The sequence below is a fragment of the Pinus tabuliformis genome, chromosome Q, assembly GCF_031772625.1.
Source record: "Pinus tabuliformis cultivar Carrire ecotype Pingquan chromosome Q, CPIR1, whole genome shotgun sequence".
Taxonomy (NCBI): domain Eukaryota; kingdom Viridiplantae; phylum Streptophyta; class Pinopsida; order Pinales; family Pinaceae; genus Pinus; species Pinus tabuliformis.
Genome location: NC_142296.1, coordinates 679719668 through 679725139, shown reverse-complemented (window position 1 = coordinate 679725139; position 5472 = coordinate 679719668).

Here is a 5472-nt window from a genome sequence, read left to right as displayed (position 1 = left end):
GGCGTCTTTCATTTATATTTCGGTTTTTACACCAAAACACGCTTATACACAAGAAAGTCCCTTTATGGCAAAACTCAAATGTTATAAAGTCGTGCTTATAAATCCATCCAGTCTGACATGTTATAGCCCCTTTATATCATTGCGACACGATGTTGCGATGTGATATATCGCAATCGTAAGTCGCATTGGCCATGGGGTCCATCCCTTGTCTCGTGGCATCATCGACGTCGATCCGCCGATATTAGTGATCACAATCGCATTGCCCGGGGTCCCGCCATCAAACATAGGCCTATCTCCGACCTGATATATTGGATATCGGAGATCAGGGGTCTCTTCCCTTTCTGCTTAAGTCCGCCTCTTGGACCCTCTCTGATGTCATTTCCCTTTATGAGGGTTTTTTTTTCCATTTTTAGGGGATTTTGCCTCTTTTTCCAAAGAACAAAGGGCATCTTTTTTCTGCGATAACTTCTACATCCTAAGTCCATTTTAACCTATTGAAGTTGCATAAGATTTAGAATGAAAAGATCTCTGTCATGGGGCTATTTCCAGGAACTTCCTTGGACTTTCATTTTCCTCTGTGAGGAACACTTAGACTTAGGAGTCTATCCAAAATCCATTTTGGATCACGCCTTCCCACTAAAAGATCTTTTGGTCTCCAAAAGACTGATATACTGATCTAAACAGTAAATGGGAGTAAGAGCACCCTCTTCTTTCATCATCCATACACTTGCCTTGCATAGTGCCTCTAAACCAAAGCCTTTGACCACTTTCCTTCCTGGATATACTGGTCCTCCTAGGAAGAACTGTCTTCCTCCTTGCCTTCCTACATAACTCCTACTGAAATGGTCACACAAGGTAGTTTGAACTTCTCTGCCTTGATCATTGATCCAAGGTGGCTCAAAAAAATGTGAAGTACACCTGCTCCACAAAATTCTCATTTGCACCTGTTTGAAAAGCTGTCAAGAACCACTGTTAACAACAACAGAAATACAGACAACAACTGGATGGTCTAAACTCCCGCTTCAACAGAAGAAACATATTTCACATCTTGCGAACACCTCCATGTCTTACATCTGCATACAAATGATGGACTAAATAACAAGCCCACAAAACATGCCTTTAAAACAAATGACCTTTCAAGTCAAGCATGTAGAAAAATACCATTAGGACTCTTTTTCAAAAGATGAAACACTTCATCATTATCTCCATCTTGGAGACCGAGTTAATATCTCCCAAGTCAGCATTACATGCATGTTTACAACCAATCAATCAACCCTTCAAGGTAATTACACACACATGCTCAAATAAAAGGAAATCATCAACATCCCTGTGTTCATGCATATCAAGCTTATGCATGCATTTCATCCTTCAACTTTCGCTTAAGCACACTGTACTTTTGAAGCTGAAATGGACATATAATGTTGCAGCAACAAAGTGAGTCTCCTACTCAAATTCTCCATTCACCTTCCTGCTAAAATCATGCAACTTGCATTCCATTAACAAAGAAATGCAAATAGATGCATCAAGAGACATGCAACCTTAATTAGATAAGAACTGTAGCCATTCCTCACCAATACCTTTCAAAGGTACTACCTTTGTCTTCACATCAGCATCAACATGTGAATCATTCTAAAACACATCAATCATGGAATCTTCCTTTCCATTTCTTCCATCTTCTCTTTCCACTTTCTTCAGCTTTTGTGGAAGCATTGTTGGATTAAGAGTCCAACACCTTTCAACAAGATGCCCTTGCTTATGGCAGTAAGTGCACTGCATGTGCATCCTCTTGACAGCATGATCTGACTTCTCCAATGGACCTTTGGCTTCTTGCTTCTTTTCCTTCAAAAGTTTCCTGTATGTGGCCATTCTCTTCCAACATCTAGAAACATTATGGTTATCCAAACCACAAAAGGAACATGCAATTCTTTTCCCATATCTATTGGAAACTTATCATGCTTTGCAAAACCAAAAGGAAGATGATTAGAACCAGATTTATACCTTTCTCTTTCACCTTTATTTCCTTCATGAGGATGTGAAGCAAATGAAGAAGTGGCTCCCTTTGGAGCACCATCAATCTCTTCAAGGCTTTCAAAGTTTCCACAACTCTTTGGTTCAAGTGTGTGCTTATGGACACCTTCATCCTGCAAATGATGTTTCAATCTATTACATTCCTCTTGGATACAATCTTCACACTCTTGAGGTGGAAGACTTGCAATGAAACTCCTTCTTGGAGCTGTTTCAATGGTCTTCATGGCAGCTTTGGAACTTTCTCTATAAGCTTGTCCATAGCCAAGACCCAAATACTTAGGCCTTTCCTCATTTATTATTGGCTCAACAATACCTTGTGCATGTCTACCCAATCCTTTTCCTTCATAGCCCATATTGGACATTAGATTGGAACCTATGCCTTTGGTATGTTTTTCAAAAGAACCAATATAAGCATTCTTAGTAGAATTTGAAGACAAACAGGGACTAATTACCTCTTCATCATGCTGATTGACTAAGGCTTCTTTGGAAACAAAGAGCTGTGACTCCAACTGATGCATCCTTTCTAGGTTCATATTTGCAATATGAAGTTGCCTCTCCATTTCCTGCGGTTTGTCAGAAAGCATCTGCTTCTCTTCCTCCACGGAATTCAACTACTCTCTAAGTATGCTGCTCTTCCTTTCATCCTCATACATTTCTCTCACCATATCCATCATGGTGGCCAAATATTCCTTCATGTCCTCATCAAAGACTCTTGTGAAGAAAGAAGAATTTGAGGACTCACTTGTGGGAGTTTCCATTATACCAATGAGCAAAAGAACTTCTAACAAGATTAATAAAGAGCTTATTCAACAACCTTTTGCAACAAACCTCTTGCGCTTCAAGGATTGCCTTGAGGTCCTTTGGGATAATAAGAATGCCTTCAACCCTTCTTCCTTCTTGTCCTTACTGGACTGAGCTACCAATAGCTTTCCCTTCACCTCGGCAAACTCAGAAAATAGTTAGTCTACAACAAGCATAGAATCAATCAGACAATCAATCCTTGACTGCCCAAACACCTTTCAGACAAGCATTCTTTGCTATGTCAATCAAGCATTCTGATATAACCTTCTTCGAAGGTGGGGTTAATCAATCTCAGGCTCTAATACCACTTGATCAGAAAATGGGGCACTTAGGCTTCTTGTATAACTTACAAGAACCTCTCCCACTTCCAAAGCTTAAATATTCCCAAGTCTTTATGATTAACCAATTTGGAATTAATAATGTGCTTGAAAATAGGTGTATGTTGTATGTTTTAACTATTTATATGCTTTAAGTTGATGTGCTTAAGCTGATATATGAATACATATAACAGTAAATAATGTAGTAGTAAAAAAAACACATAATACAACAATTTAATTAGGAGTTCACCCAAAAATCTTGGGCTACATCTCTATGAGATCTAGTCAACTCAACTAGGCTCTCTGGGATTATGGAAAAGTCCTTTTACAAGCTCTGTGGCTCAAATCCATTGGTTTACACAGAACACAATGGGTTTAGACACCTTTTTATCCCTGGCTCTGAAGCTCTCGGCTCTCTGGCCCTTGGCTCTAACTCTGGCTCGCGGATTTGGCTCTGGCTCTGGATCTTTGGCTCTAGCTCTGGCTTTGGCTCTTCAGCTCTGGCTTCTCTGGGTTCTCAGCAATCCGCTTGACCTCCAAGTGACTATATTAGCAACTTTCTGCTCTCTGGCTTTCCACTTGACCTCCAAGTGACTCCAAGGCTCCCTTAGCTACTCTACGCATTAGCTTTCACTCTCTCTACTCCCTTACTTCTTCTTGCTCTCAATTGAGCTCTCTACCTCCTTTGAGGTACTTTTCCGATCTTTTGGCTACCCCAGCCATTTCTCTGCATATCATCATCTCTCTGCGCCTCTGCGGCTTCCATACTCATTGTCAGTGCAACTGGCCATCTGGCTCTGTGGATCTATGTCTTCAAAATGCATCATTGCCTGTAAAAATGCTTGCTTACAGCGTGGCATGAGGCTCTAGAGTGGTTACAGAGGTTTCAGAGCCTTCTCTTAGGCAAAAAACCCAAAAATGGCGAAAATTTCATTACATAGAGATTTCTGGAAAATACACTATTGGAAGTGAAATCCGGATGTGAAATTCCATTCAATCACCCCTAAATTCCCTATCAGGTCCGCCACTACGCAACATATCATATCGCATAGGCATATTAGGCAAAATCCAAAATACACGGGAAACACATTGAAAAACTCGTCAAAGCGCTTTCTATCGGACTTCAAAATTTATCGCATCCACCCTATAATCACATCGGGTCCGCCTTTGGCCACTATTGCAAGCCCCACCATTCATCTACGAGATCTCCAATCCAACGGTCAATATGCAATTCTGGGTGGCTTAAGGGTATGGAGGTTACCTGCCTGAAAAGGTGGTTTTCCTCTCTCCTCCGCCAACCATGCGTCGTTCATTGTATGGGATCGGGCAGAGCTAGCCCAATACCATTTACCGCTTGAGGCCCACCCAAAATCCTGCTTATGGAACTCAAATTTTATAAATCGCACCTATAATTCCCCTTTGGGTCCGGCTTTATCGCTTCGGGCATCTTTCCTTTGTATTTTGGTTTTTACACCGAAACGTGCTTATACACAGGAAAGTCCCTTTATGGCGAAACTCAAATGTTATAAAGTCGTGCTTATAAATCCATCGGGTCCGTCATGTTATCATCCCTTTATATCGTTGCGACGCGACATTGTGATGCGATATATCGCAATCGCAAGTCACATTGGCCTGTGGGTTTATCCCTTGTCTCATGGCATCGTCGACGATGATCCACCGATATCGGCGATCGCAATCGCATTGCTCAGGGTCCCGCCATTGAACACATGCCTATCTCTGACCTGATATATCGGAGATTCAAGATCAGGGGTCTCTTCCCTTTCTGCTTAAGTCTGCCTCTTGGACCCTCTCTTATGCGATTTCCCTTTATAAGGGTTTTTTTTCCATTTTTAGGGGATTTTGCCTCTTTTTCCAAAGAACAAAGGGTATCTTCTTTCTGCGATAACTTCTGCATCCTATGTCCATTTTTTCCCATTCAAGTTGCAGTAGATTCAGAATGAAATGATCTTTGCCATGGGGCTATTTCCAGGAACTTCCTTGGACTTTCATTTTCCTCTGTGAGGAACACTTAGACTTAGGAGTCTATCCAAAATCCATTTTGGATCAATGCATGTTGATCTGTTTTCTGAATATTTCATTCATGTTTTGCATGCACTATTAATCACTTCTTCTATCACTTAGTGTCGCCATGCATTCATTGACATACTTTCTTTCAGTCGCCTGTTAGTGAGTCAAGCCAACCTTGGCCTGGGCTCTGCCTTCACCAAGGCTGCATTACGCAATCTGGGAAAGGAAAGCTCACCTTCCTCTCCAGATTTGCGCATTCCTTCCCGACACTGGCCTCTAGGAGTATTTCATGAATTTC